General features: G+C 37.1%; 1 protein-coding gene across 2 annotated transcripts in view; it reads right to left on the reverse strand.

Annotated features, from left to right (window-relative positions):
- Arhgap24 (Rho GTPase activating protein 24) overlaps positions 1-15,302 on the reverse strand; it is an 807,091-nt gene that overhangs the window by 443,561 nt on the left and 348,228 nt on the right. The window contains exon 1 of one of the 2 annotated variants that reach the window (XM_047566945.1): positions 2,864-3,244. The exons of the other annotated variant lie outside the window; for it this stretch is intronic. The gene's annotated coding sequence lies outside the window, so the exon portion shown is untranslated. Of the gene's footprint in view, positions 1-2,863; positions 3,245-15,302 lie in introns of those variants that run through there. 2 annotated transcript variants of the gene reach the window in all.

Raw genomic sequence — 15,302 nt, forward strand, 5'->3', positions numbered from 1 at the left:
TTAGGATCCAGCAAAGGTTTTTGAATAAAGGACTACACAATCAGATCTGAGCTTTATAGAGTCATTACATCAACGCCACAGTAAAGTATAGATGCTGCTTAAAAAACACACACATAGACAATAGCCTCTGAATATTCTTTGACTCTTCATCACAATAATCCTTCCATTTCCAAATGTGCTTGTACTTAGCTGCTGCAACCAGCAAAGCCTTGTAAACTTTCAGTTTATAGAGCAAAGACAGATAGGTTACCATTGTAAGACTCAGTGCGAGGCCCTGGCTCCTCACATGAAGAGCATTAACTTCCTGGCTGAGTTGACCATTTACAATTTTATTTTTAAATATCTTTCTCCATCTGGGAGAAATCTTAATCCTTTAGACATGGCTTTAAGAGTAAACAGGCATCTCTTCATTGAAAATCTCTTCAGTATTTTTCCTCCATACAATGTTATCTGTGTAGAATGGATGCCTGGGGTTCTGGTTATTACCATCAACCTCCTCCAAACCCACGTGTGACCAACTGAGCGACTGTCCTTTTCTACCGGGCTTCAGGCTCAGGCTCCACTCATCTCCCCCATCTTACTTTTCCAAAGCATTCACCTTTACCAGATATCAAAACATGGCAGAAAGAAGGAATCAGCATAAGCTAAACTCCTGGGAAATTCATTGTTCACTGCTGTCCTGAAAATAACAAATGAAAATAATCACAGGTAAATAAGATGTTGCAGCACTGCTCACACCAAGAACAGGAAGCAAAGGCATGTCCTGAACGTCACAGCAAGGCTGCCACTTTCAGCACTAGAAAGACCAGCCTGACATGAACAGCCAGAAAGAAAACACTCTTCAGTGGGCCAGTAGGTCGCAGTGTGACTCTTAAGGGCACTGTTGGTAAACACTACTTGGCTAGGGCAGCAAAGTAATCAGACTCAAACTACTCAAGAACTCATTACCACCTGCTGCACATTCCACACTCTGCCGGCCCCAACCCCCACCCTTCACCCTGCAGAGTCCATGATCATACAAGAAGTAAAACCATGATCCATGAAAGCTCCCAGAGCGCTGCCATTACTATCACAAGCAAGAGATGAAGGGATTTCCTGGAGGATTTCAGTCAAAATCCTTTACACCAAAATCTACATTCAAATTTTCAGTCAAAATTTTTTACACCAAAATCTATGTTCTAGTTTAGAAAGATGCATTGCTACTTATTCTACAGTGGATTTTTACTGTTTCTTAAAAACTTAATTTTGTCCCACTTACTGTTAGGTTTGCATTTTCAAAATAGTTCAGACTCACAGTATGCAGAACCCAAAAGAGTATTACAAAGAAAGCGTACTCATCTCAAATCCAAACCCCTAAGATGAAGTAATAAAACCAGGTATAGTAATATGACTGAAGGTCAAGGACAGTCAGTTTCACATGCAGAAAAAAAAATGATTTACTAGAAAACATTTTCCTCCTAGTACCATACTGGCTATATACCCCAGATCTAAAAACTCACAGTTTATCCCTTATTCCCACTTAAAGTTCTTCCAGCAAAAACATCCCTCCTCTGTGTGGGAGGAGGATGTTATTTATTTTAGAGTTTTGTCAATATCTCAGTCCTCTAAGAAGTCTAAGGTGAATCTCTGACAACTCAGTAATGGCTCTAGAGAGAACAGACTTCCAGACTTGCTACCTGAAGGTCAGGCAGTCAGGGGAGATGAAAAAAGGTGTTTTATTATTAGGCTTTCTTAGGAGTTGAAATATTCCTAGAGAAGAGGAAGTATTAAGAAATTTAAGAGGGAGAACAAGATCTTAACAAGTTTTATAATGCAGCTTTATACTTGTTTTCTGGCTTTTTCTACTACATTAATTCTGTGTGTTCTATGTTTTATGATGCCCAGTTCAATATCAATGTGCCCTTAAGGGCTAGTTTTGAGTTCTAATTAGAATCAGGGAACAGAATGTATTGAATCTGCCTGTCCATCTTTTCAGTAATTGAGTAACTCTCTTAAACTCTACTGCAAACATCTGAATTTCAATTAATTTGTTTTACTAGTAGACACAGCAACACATATTGTTTTACTTACAGAGAGCCAAACCCTTTACAATTTCTATATTTCAAATATCTTGCTTTATTTATTTCCTTTTTTTAGAATGAGATGAAATGATGTCTTGAAGATTTAAAAAAGAGTAACAAAATAAAATACAATGGAAACAAATTGCTTGGAGATGATATTTAATTCAAATGAACTGAAATAGATACAGACCAACAGGGAACCTGGGATTCTTAGTACTAGTTGATACTGAAAACCTAATATCTCTAAGGAATTCAGAGTAACATAATCTCCCTTCTATTTGGGGACCTATAAAAGAAATTCAATCTAAAATATATTTTTTTAAACTAAGAACATATTACATGTTTATCCTTGAGAGTGGATGGATACGTCCTTAGAATACTTCTTAAAAAAAAAATTCTAACAAAAAGTCATTTGAGTGGCTTAAAATACACCAAAAATTCTCTAAGGTTCTATGCTGAAAAAAAGATATTTATTGAAACCTACTTCTGTACAGTTGTTATCTAAGAAACTTATAAGACACTAGCAGAAACAGACAAGGGAGAAGGGGAGGATGGGTAGTAAGAGAGGGAACGGAACTGCACAGAGTTTATATTAATTCCATCTATTTTGTAAGCCAGAAACACATATTGCCAGCTTGCTGCTTCCCCCGCCTGCCTTCACACACGCACTCACACACTCACTGCACCAGCACTGGATCCCCGGGATCCCGCCCCGCTCCCAGCCGCCCCCTCCCCTGCCGCCTGCAGCTGCGTCCCACCCTCCCGCAGGGCTCGGCGCACTCCCCGACGAACTTGTCACCTACCCTCTTGGGAGCGCAAGACAAACTCGGGACGATGGCTGCTCCGATGGACAAGCCTCCCAGGACTAGCCGAAAGAAAAGGAAAAAAAAAAAAAAGTGGGTGGCGAGGTTCCCTTACTTCCCACAACAAGGGGAAATGTGGAGCCCCATTCACTCGGTAGCTCCGCAGCCTTGGTTTCGTAGGAAATGCGCGGCGGCTGAAAGAGCTGCAGCTGCGGTGGAAAGTTGGAGGGGTTTCCCCCAGCCGGCGGTGACACGCTCCTCTCCGGTCCCCGCCGCAGCCTTGACAGCTCCCCTCGCCTCCCAGACCCTCCTGAACCCGGTTGGTTTTCAGCCGGAGCTGGGCTGAGTTGCCACATGCACTTGAGAAATCCTAGCAGTTGCGCAAAGAGTCGTCCCAGAAGTTAGAAAGAGTGATTGTGTGCGAATGTGTAAATATACAGTACAAGAGGCTGGAACAACTGAGTGGGGCCAGCCCTCAGACGCAGCCCGGGGTTTCAGATTTCATTTGGCAACTGGCAGCTTCAGAAGACTCGAGCCGCTGCCTTACTACTGGGGAGGCTGGCAGGAGCCCCTCCCTCCCACCGCCTGGGTTATCTCGGAGCCTGAGCGACACTGCCGGGCGCCCAGCTCTCACCACGACCAGACAGCACCCGCCCTGCCTTGGTCCCTCTGCAGCTGGCATTGCTCATTTCATTTCATATGTAACATGGATACGTGTTGGTCACAGATAGGAGGCTGTGGATGCCGGTCTCCTGTCCTCAGGCGCTTTGTGTTTCTTTGCCAAACCCCACACACCGGTTTAATTTGCTTCCATCAACACTGTCTCTGTAAAACCGATTTCTTCAATTTAAACCCTTATTCTTAAAATTGTGTATTTAAATGAATGTCCTCTAGTTAGGTCCTTAGAGAAATTTTAAATATGATTTCCTTATCGTGGCTTTAGAGTTCTCAGAACTACACCGCATACAAGAGGACACAGTAATGCACACTTCCCAATGTTCCCCCTCTTCCCACCATCACCAGAGAGTCTATTTCAAACTGAGATATTATAGTTCTGATTATTTGGCATACCAATCAAATTATTTCAAAAGTTTTCAAAGGTTTTATAAAGGTCTGTTTGGGGGCTATTTAAAAATCATAATACTTAAGACTCAAGAGTCTCCTCTTTAAGGATGTCCAGGCATTGGGAAGAAGAGCACACATTCAGATTTAGAAACACCACAGATAAAAATCTCAGTGGACACTGATACATTTTCCTCTTTATCTTCTGTCTCTGATTTCTTGGAAAAACCAATCTGCCATATCCCAGGCTGAGATCCTGCTAGAAAAAATTGATTTTCTGGCAGGAGATTTCTCAGCCCTTAAATGAATCAAATTAAGTTCTATGGGGGAAAACAACCTATTTTGGCATTTCCTTTTTAAAAATGTGTAGAATTTTTAGCCAGAAGCAATATACCCTGTTTTATAATTTGCAGAAATAAATGACCTTCATCAACTCATATGGCTTTACATGTTCCAACGGCTCCCTGGCAGGTGAAAGCCAGTGGGTAGTTTTAGATGAAAACTGGAAAACAATGAAATTAACCAAAATGAAGTCTGCACACACTTGATGGGCTGAAAAGCCTCAGGAAGGCATGATTCAAAATTGTTAACATTTTAAAAAGATGATAATCCTATCGTGTATTTCAGGATCTAAGGAATGTTGTCACTGCTATTTAGATTGGAGGTGATACAAAAATTGAATTCAGAGTGGTTACTGGGTAGTGCCTAATCTGAAAGGTCGAGGCACACCCTTGTTGCCAAGGTCTTCAATCTTCTGCACCATCTCCACCCTTTCCACTAGATATTACTTCATTGGTGTGTGTGATAAGGTTATTCTCTTAAGCTAGGAAGTACAAGAGAAGTAAGCTCACTTGATAATTAGGCAGGTGGAGGAGGGTTAAATCCATGGACACAAGTCCCCTCTTCTCCTACTTCTCTGCAAAAAGGGCCATTTCTTGCCCTTCCCAGAAGTCTGGTAGGATTTAGCAGAGAGTCTGTGACAAGAAAGAATAACCTGAACTAGAACATGATTGGTTGTTCACTGAAATCTATGTTACTCAGCTCTTTTTTGTGGGTTGAGACTGGGAGACAGTCCTCATATGCATCATAACAGCTTAAAAGGAGAAAATAAACTGCTGAACCAGAGGCTCTATCTTTTATTCCCACCTGAGAAGCATCCTATGACTGATATAGGCTCCAGGGAAGTACTGTCACTCAGCTTCCAGGGTCTGTACTGAGAATTGCCCAGGGATCCTTTAAAGATAATTTTTACTGGTCAATATCATTCTGAGTTGAAGTCATGTTTCTGACAAACTCTACAAACCAAAAAATAATTCAAAGATGAGGACTAACTTTCTAAGATTCCAGAGTCTTAAACCCTTAAGAGGAAGGTTCTACTAAAGGTATAAAAGCTGTAAGGGAAAGCAGAATTTGAAGGGCCTCAATGTTTGAGGATAAGTTGTATTATGCCTCCAGGACTAGAGGAATTCCAGAGACCTAGAAATGAAAGAGGAGGAGAAAAAGAAAGAAGAGACACTTAGACAAGTTGTTTGAGCATCTCTATTGCCAGAATCAAGGACAGGAAACCATAAAGAAAAATCCCCCTGGAAACTGTTCCTGAAATGCCATTCTTTAATTGGATCTTAGTTAAGGAAAACTTTACTAATTTAAAAATTGCCAGTTTTCCATCAGATTCTTCTCACCAGATAGAATGGCTCATTGTCATATCAGGCAATTGTTCATTAATATCAGATACTGGGCTCTTTAATTATGTTTTCTTTTAGGAAAGTATAAATTCCAAAGAGGGCAAAAAACACAGTAACAAAACTGAATAGTCAAGAATTGCCAAAATCCTAACATTTCCTAAGGACTTTCACCAACAATGCAGAATTATGTGGGTACTGTAGTATGCCAAGATCTGATTTCAGGATTAAGATAGCAAGCTATGCCTTACAGCATGTCTGTTTCTAAACGTCTGTTTTTGTTTTTTCTTTTCATTTCCCATTGGAAGTCCTTTTTTGACAAAGTCCAGCTTTGTCTTAGCTAAGTAAAGTGGAAAGTATTGAGGGAGTTTCAGACCCACCCTCCCCTGTGTCTTTGGATTACATGATTTAGAGAAAGGGGGTGTTCTGCTATTATTACAACCAGGGGGCAAAATCTGCTAAATCCCTGGGACAAAGATAATAAAGAAGAGAGCACAGAAGAATCTACTATACCTGTGGATTCCTTCTACTCTCTAATTCCATCTCAGACATGCTGTCACTCAAAGGCTTTAAAATCAGTCATGTTATGCACCCATTTAGATCTTGAGAGGATCATGGTATCACTGTTCTCTTATTGAATTGATATATTTTGGTAACACACCAAGTTATAATCCATCATTGTCCAAGTACCCCTGTATAGATGGCTCGTGTGTGCACACACATACACACACACACACACAAATGCACAAATCCATGTTTAAATTTATTTCTAAAACAGTGTTTGCTGGTACTTGTCTAATTACAAAATTAGTTAGCCCAACTCATGAAATTTGGAAGATGCAAAGAAAAACAAAAGTTAAAAAGTGTCTATGATTTCATCACTATTGTTAATATTTTGAATACATATATATGTACATATATATATCCTCTGTGTATTGTCCTATCCTGCATAATTGTTTGTATCATACTATAAGCCTGGGCCCCAACTTTAATCCTCAGTTTCCAATCAAAATTATTTTCCTTGAGGTTTTTTATACCTAGATTCAGGAGTTTGCTGGAGTCTGTTAAAGGATGAAACTGTCCCTACTGAGATAAGCATATTTACCCCAGTCTGGTCCCACCAGAAATTTTCCACTTTATACCTGCATGCCATTTCTAAATATCTCACTATTCTAGAGTTTCTTTGTGCTTGCTGACTCACAATTTCTCTAAGACAGCTTTTATATTCCCATCATTCACAGTTTATCACATCCCCTCTCTTTGCTCATCCATGAGTAAAGGCAAGCATGCACAGAACACACACACACACACACACACACACACACACAAATTCATGTCATACATGCACACCCATAATGTGAAACATTTCTCCAAATGTGCAATTTTCCACTTTTATACCCAGTTCTGAATATAAAACTGGCATGAAACTTATAATATTTAAGAAATCTCATTTCATTTGAATATTTGATCCACAGCAAGATGGACTTATATCCAATATGCATACCATTTTGTAGATTTCAAGCTATTCTCATTATTGGAATCTTCTCTTTAAGTTTTGTTAAAAATTAAATACTTCCATGGAAATAATACCATTCTTTTCTCAAGAATTGTTTATTTGTAGCCTATCTATTGCATGTATCTTTTGAAAGTTTTCTATGACCTTAGTAAGCATATAAAAAGTAAATTATCGATAATTCATCACATTCATAAATTGTATCTAATTGCACTGTTATGTATATTCCAAGCTTTATCCTCTATCTACACAATCCTTATTTTATCCTATTTTCATATTCCAAGTTCTTTAAATAATAGATATACTTTCACCTTCAATTAAATTCTGTTCCCCTCTGCATTGCCAGCCTTTTATACCCACAGATAATTTAAAAATTAGTGAGAAGGAAGAATCTTCACATCATTGTGGATTCTTACCCCAGTGATAGACAACATAAAGTCAAGGCACAAATCTAACTAATAAGATTGTTAATGGACCTAGATACTAGTAATAACTGATTCCATGCTTGATTGAGTGCAATTTTCTTCATTTGGGTCCTTAACTAGAGACTAGGGGCTGAGGATATTGCCTTAAATTGTCTAAACCTAACCATATTATAAATGAGACTACCCTTTCTTCTTGTTGTAGCACAAACACAGCATTCAACATACTACACTATTTTCAATGCAAAATATATAAGAAAATATAAATCAATTAATAACTCATTCCAATACATGAGTAATGTTAATAATAGGATGATAAAAGCATGCCTTATAAAGTGCCTTCCTATACGTAATGTCTTTTGATTGCAACAACTGTGAAAAACCTGTCATTATTGACATTTTACAACACAGGGGTACAAAAAGAAACACCATTTCCTTCTTTTATTAGCAATCACATAAGCTTCAAATAGGTTAGAGATAAAACTTAAGTTCAAGCTATTCCAGTGCAAATTCTGGATTCTTTTCACTATTGTATCAGCAATGGCATCTCCCTATGCAAAAGACAGCACAATTTGTCTTTCCTGTATCACTTATACTGTCCAGGTGTTTGACAATAATTGTTATTATACTTGTTTTCAAGGAAGGAGATTGTCATCCTCCCACAGACCAATTTTAAATCCCATTTAAGGTATTAATTTTAATGTCCTATCCTGCTGAATCTTTTATTCAAGTTTCTCACAAATGGCAAAATTAGTTGCTTTCCTTTTTCTCTATGCTTACCATCTGTTAGACGTGCTAATGAATGGTGAATTGGTCAAAAAGCAGGCAAAATATATCAATAAGTAGGATAGTAAAAGGTTTAGATAATCTACTATCTTGAAAATTAGTCCCTGGACAAATAAATGATCAAGATTTTTAAACTAAGATCTGAAAGTGAAACTAAAGAAAAATCAAAACTATAAGCTTGTTTTTAAAGAAAAGATGAGTTAAACAGGAGATTTTATATTAGGAATAGAGTTACACAGGTTACACATAACTAGTTCCTCGATATTGAAAAATTACCAAAAATAATGTTTTTAGGAAATCAATGGAATTGATAGAAATTTTTTAATATTTTCAAAATAACCTAGGAAGATATTCCAAGAAGACAATAAACAAAGGGCAGTGCAGGATGAGGGCTATTAACCAGAAACACCCTATCCCCAAAATAGGACTACAAAGTTATTTTCTTTTCTCAAGTTTATGTTTGAAAGGGGTACCAAGTAAACTTTGAGAAGACTTATTTCACAAGAGTGGTTAAGGTTAGACTGGAGAATAAGATGAAAATTCACTGGGATTCAGATTCTAAACCTGAGTTATCTATCCTGGATGTTTTCTAAAGATGACTTCCTGCTCTGAGTGCTTTATTCAAGGAGAGTTCAATAGAAGAGGCTTCTAAATAACAGTAATGGGGATCATGCCAAGAGATGGAAACTGAGGCACTGATGCATCTTTAAGAAGAACGATGCTTTTGGATAGGACATTAGAAGGTTTCACTAAATGTCCTCTGACTCAAACTTGAAGAAAATGGTTCCAAATTCATCAAGAAAGGAAATTGCAAAATTTAACAAATGACAGAAAGCAAGATAATTATTTGGGAATCCCAGTGACATCATTTCGAGATTGGTCTAGAGGAAGCCTCTCTCACCCAGGTGCTCAGCATCTGCCAAAGAGCAACAGCAAGATCAAGCCCAGCTGTGTCTTTCAGGCTCAAACCTGGGACAGTTTAAGGCTATCAGGTTACCAGGCAAGAGAATGAACAGCTCCACTGAGCTCTGTGGCAGAAAAATATCAGTGACTCCTAAGGTGAGGACATAAGCTTCTCAGTACATGGGGATGGTTGAGTGGGAAGCTTAGTGGGATGGGGATTTTCATCAAGCCTACTGGTTGGAGACTCAGAGCCTGAGGTCTAAAGACTGGACTTAACCAGCACATAAACATTCATAGTTAATGTAAATTTTGCCCAATCCTTGCTTAAGTTCCTATATACTATTGTAGATACTCAAGTATTACAAGGGATTGAGAGTATAGAGGGGAAGTAGTTAAGCCTATAATGGCACTTTTATGAAAAAGAAGAGTATTGGGAAAATGAGAAAATCCAGGAAGTAGCTGGTTGCCAGGTACTTGGATAGTTCCTTTACACAGGCTAAAAGTGCTAAATCCCAGGTTCTGTGCACAAAGCGAAGTCAACTCAGATATTACCTGCACTTTTAAGAAACTGACAATCAGTTGCTAAGAAAGGGTAAATTAAAGTGGTCTAAATGTCTCCATCTTCCCCTAAGGAAATGCTGACAGGATGGCAGAACATGGACATTTATTCTTGGCTAATATCTAGTTTCTGAGAGTTACTAGCATCATCTTCACAAAAGACTTATTTTTCATTGGATAATGTTATTTGAGACATATTCATTTGTTCTTTAAATTCTCAACACACGCTGTATTGCTGAAAACAATAGGCATAATTAATGTGAAAATTTCCCATAAGGATTTTCTTAGCATACATTGCACAGAATCTCTCATTTTGAACCGTAAATAGAAAAAACATGATTTATAAATAATTATAGGAATTTAAGATAGTATCAAAACTTTGGTAATAGGTTTACAAACATTCATTTATTTTCTGGGTGGAATACTACACTAAAAAATGCCTAATACAACAATGCTCTTTTTTTAGCATAACAAGTTTATTTAATCATAGTTTTACATGATCCAGAACCCTGCAGTAAGACAACCTGAATATCTTGAAAAAATTATTTTTATGCTTAGATTAGATGAAGAATGACAGCCATGTAGGACTGTGACTAGACAAAAGGGTACAAATTAATGGAAATAGACTGAGTGAGAACACCTAGCAAGGCCTCTTGGCCTCTCCATTATAGCATTTCTTCATCCCAGAAATTGGGTAGGATCCCTCTGGAATGAGTTATGACCTGCTATTTTACAAGGAAAAATCAGAGACTTCATGGCCATCTCCAAAACAGAAAGGTGAAGTAATTTAGAGTAATAGTTCAGTTTTTATGACTGTCCTTAAAGAAAAAGAATTCTAGTTTCTATGACCTGCATTGGTAGAATAATTCTAGTATCTATGACTTCCTTTGGGGAAGAATGGGGACAAGAGACAGGAAGGTAGGAGGAGGTCAGAAAGAAAGTTAGCTCATCCCCAAAACCAAATTCTAAATGTTTTCTCTAGTATGCAGATGCTAATTCACAATAAGTAGGGGGTGGGTTGGGCACCAGGGAAGAATAGAGTTACTTTAGCTTAGATAGAGGGGAGTGAAGGGAGGGGAAGGGGTATAGGGGTAGGAAGGATAGTAGAGTGAAACAGACATTATTACCTCATGTACATGTATGACTGCATGACAGATGTGATCCTGCAACATGTATAATCAGAAAAATAAGAAATTAATCATACTGCATTTGTGCGTGGTTATCAAAATGCATAAATGCCCTCTATTGTCATATATAACTAATTAGAACAAATTTAAAAAAAAAAGAAATTTTGCTCCTGAGGCCTTCTATAGTTCTTTAGTTCAAAGTACTCTGCATGCCAAAGTGCCATGCTCTGGCGTATCATTTTCTGAGCTCCCAAAGCAAATTATTACCTATCATAAAATTGTTTTTGTTCAATAATTATTTCTAAGTTTTCAACAAAACACAAATACCAATAGCTAGAAACTTCATCAAAAAACTGTTAGAATTAATAAGCAATCTCAATACAGGACAGAAAATCAACATGCAAAAATCAGGTGCATTTGTATATAAAAATATTTGCATTTAAAATTATTAAATCATCTGGAAATCATATCTTCTGTTTAAATGAAGATCATTTGTTAGTCAACAGGAATATACACTGCCAGAAAGATGGTACCTTCTTGCTTAAGAGAATTTAACACCTCTGGTATGTGTCGGAAAATCCACTGTGACATGGACTTTTAAAAATCATCTCTAAATCTGTATAAAAGTTAGATGTTTCTCCTTTCTGCCTAATCTGCATAAATATATTGGAACAATGATTAAAACCACTGAAATAAGCTACCAATTTAGAAAATTATATAAATATTCCTAAAGCAACATCATTTTTTTCCAATTCTTTTTATTGTACCTGACAGCAGAATCCATTTTGATATGATTATACAAGCATGGAATATATCTTATTCTAGTTAGGATCCCATTCATTGTGTTGTTTTCATATATGTACATGGGAAAATTATGTCAGATTCATTCCACTGTCTTTCCTTTTCCTATCCTCCCTCCCTTCCATCCATTCCTCTCTGTCTAATCTGCTAAATTTATATTCTTCCCTTCACCCGTCCACCTTATTGTGGGTTAGCTACCACAACTCTGAGAAAACATTTGACCTTTGGCTTTTTAGGACTGGGTTATTTCTCTTAGCATGATAGTCTCCAGATCCATGCATTTGCTGGCAAATGGCATAAAGTCATTCTTCTTTATGGCTGACTAATAGTCCATTGTGCATACATACCACATTTTCTTTATCCATTCATCTTTTGAAGGGCACCTAAGTTGGTTCCATAGCTTAGCTATTGTGAATTGAGCTGCTAAAAACATTGATGTGGCTGTGTCAGTGTAGTTTGCTGATTTTAAATCCTTTGGATGTATACTGAGGAGTGGGATAACTGAGTCAAATGGTGGGTTCATTCCAAGTTTTCTAAGAAAACTCCATATTGCTTTTCAGAGTGCTTGCACCTATTTGCAGTGCTACCAGCAAGGTATGAATGTATCTTTTTCCTTACATCCTCACCAATATTTATTGTTACTTGTATTCTTGTTAATTGCCATTCTGACTGGAAATGAAATCTCTGTGTAGTTTTAATATGCATTTCTCTAATTGCTAAAGTTGTTGAACATTTCATATGTTTGTTGACCATTCATATTTCTTTTTCTATGAAGTGTCTGTTCAGTTCTTTTGTTCATTTATTGATTGGGTTATTTGGTTTTTAGAGTCCTTTATATGTCCTGGAAATTGATGCTCTCTCTGAGGTGCAGGTGGCAAACATTCTCCTATTCTGTAGGTTCTCTCTTCATGCTTTTAATTGTTTCCTTTGCTGTGAAGAAGCTTTTTAGTTTGATGCCATCCCATTTATTGATTATTGATTTTACTTCTTGTGCTTTAGGAGTCTTGTTAAGGAAGTCAGTTCCTGAGCTGATATGTTGGAGTGTTGGGCCTACATTTTCTTCTAGTAAGTGCAGGGAAACCTTCTATTTTAACTTATAGTTATTGTTACTTATGAAATTCTAAAACTGTGCACATTCAGGTTAAAGTTTTCTATACTATGAAAGTCAAAAAGTGACAAAGTTTAAGCAAATGTAATTTGTAGGCTTAAAAATTATTCAGCAGTTATTATAGTTTTTTTCTGACCTACTTTTTGCTTTGGGGTGAATCACTGTAAAAATGTCAATTCCATTAGGTATTTATACAATTAATTTAATAAGACAAATTTTAAGGTTAAGCACTTTACCATGTATAAAAATGGCAATAACTCCTTCTGATATAAACTTTTGGATTTTTTAAAATATATTTAGAAACAAAAGATTGCTTAAATTCTAAATATTACACAAAAATTATATTTAGAATTCATGAGACTATAGATTTGTGTTAATACTTAAATTCAAAGAAAAGATTATGGAAAGTTAATTAGTTTTATTCATGAAAATGTCAATTCCAAAGTAACATGGTTGTCTAAATTTATCCTTGCCTAAATACAGTTTCTTCTAGTAAGTTATCATATTCAGATACTATTTTGCTTAAAAATAAGTCCAATAGGCCCAAAATTCAATACTATGAATATGAATATATTATTAATTGACCCATATTATATTCATGGTGACTTTTTTTTCTTTTTTTTTTATGTTAGGATTTTCTCTTGGTGTTTTCCTTTTTTTTTTTTTATTGTGAACAAATGGGATACATGTTCTTTCTCTGTTTGTACATAGAGTAAAGGCATACCATTTGTGTAATCATACATTTACATAGGATGATGTTGGTTGATTCATTCTGTTATTTTTTCCCCTTCCCCCCACCCCTCCCATCCCTCTTTTCCCTCTATACAGTCCTTCCTTCCCCCATTCTTGCCCCCCTCCCTAACCCTCACTCTAACCCTAAAACTAACCCCTCCCACGCCCCATTATGTATCATCATCCACTTATCAGCGAGATCATTCTTCCTTTCGTTTTTTGAGATTGGCTTATCTCACTTAGCATGATATTCTCCAATTTCGTCCATTTGCTTGCAAATGCCATAATTTTATCATTCTTTATGGCTGAGTAATATTCCATTGTATATATATGCCACAATTTCTTTATCCATTCATCAACTGAAGGGCATCTAGGTTGGTTCCACAATCTGCCTATGGTGAATTGAGCAGCAATGAACATTGATGTGGCTGTATCTCTGTAGTATGCTGATTTTAAGTCCTTTGGGTATAGGCCAAGGAGTGGGATAGCTGGGTCAAATGGTAGTTCCATTCCAAGTTTTTTAAGGAATCTCCATACTGCCTTCCAGAGTGGTTGCACTAATTTGCAACCCCACCAGCAATGTATGAGTGTACCTTTCTCCCCACATCCTCGCCAACACCTGTTGTTGCTTGTGTTCTTGATCATCGCCATTCTGATTGGGGTGAGATGGAATGTTAGGGTGGTTTTGATTTGCATTTCTTTTATTACTAGAGATGTTGAACATTTTTCCATATGTTTGTTGATTGTTTGTAGGTCTTCTTCTGTGAAGTGTCTGTTCATTCCTTAGACCATTTGTCGATTGGATTATTTGTAGTCTTGGTGTTGAGTTTTTTGAGTTCTTTATAGATTCTGGAAATTAGTGCTCTATCTGAAGTGTGATTGGCAAAGATTTTCTCCCACTCTGTAGGCTCTTTCTTCACATTGCTGATAGTTTCCTTTGCTGAGAGAAAGCTTTTTAGTTTGAATCTATCCCAGTTGTTGATTCTTGCTTTATTTCTTGTGCTATGGGAGTCCTGTTGAGAAAGTCTGGTCCTAAGCCGACATGTTGAAGATCTGGACCTACTTTTTCTTCTATAAGATGCAGGGTCTCTGGTCTGATTCCGAGGTCCTTAATCCATTTTGAGTTTAGTTTTGTGCACGGTGAGAGATATGGGTTTATTTTCATTTTGTTGCATATGGATTTCCAATTTTCCCAGCACCATTTATTGAAGAGGCTATCTTTTCTCCATTGCATATTTTTGGACCCTTTGTCTAGTATGAGGAAATTATATTTGTTTGGGTTTGTGTCCGTGTCCTCTATTCTGTACCATTGATCTACCTGTCTATTTTGGTACCAATACCATGCCGTTTTTGTTACTATTGCTTTGTAGTAGAGTTGAAGATCTGGTATTGCAATACCCACTGCTTCATTTTTCCTGCGAAGGATTGCTTTAGCAATTCTGGGTTTCTTATTCTTCCAGATGAATTTCATGATTGCTTGTTCTACTTCTGTAAGGTACATCATTGGGATTTTAATTGGAATTGCATTGAATCTGTATAGCACTTTTGGTAGTATGGCCATTTTGACAATATTAATTCTGCCTATCCAGGAACATGGGAGATCTTTCCATCTTCTAAGGTGTTCTTTAATTTCTTTCTTTAGTGTTCTGTAGTTCTCATTGTAGAGGTCTTTCACCTCTTTTGTGAGATTGATTCCCAAGTATTTTATTTTTTTCGATGCTATTGTGAATGGAGTAGTTTTCCTA

Source organism: Sciurus carolinensis, chromosome 10 (genome assembly GCF_902686445.1).
Source record: "Sciurus carolinensis chromosome 10, mSciCar1.2, whole genome shotgun sequence".
NCBI classification, from domain to species: Eukaryota; Metazoa; Chordata; class Mammalia; order Rodentia; family Sciuridae; genus Sciurus; species Sciurus carolinensis.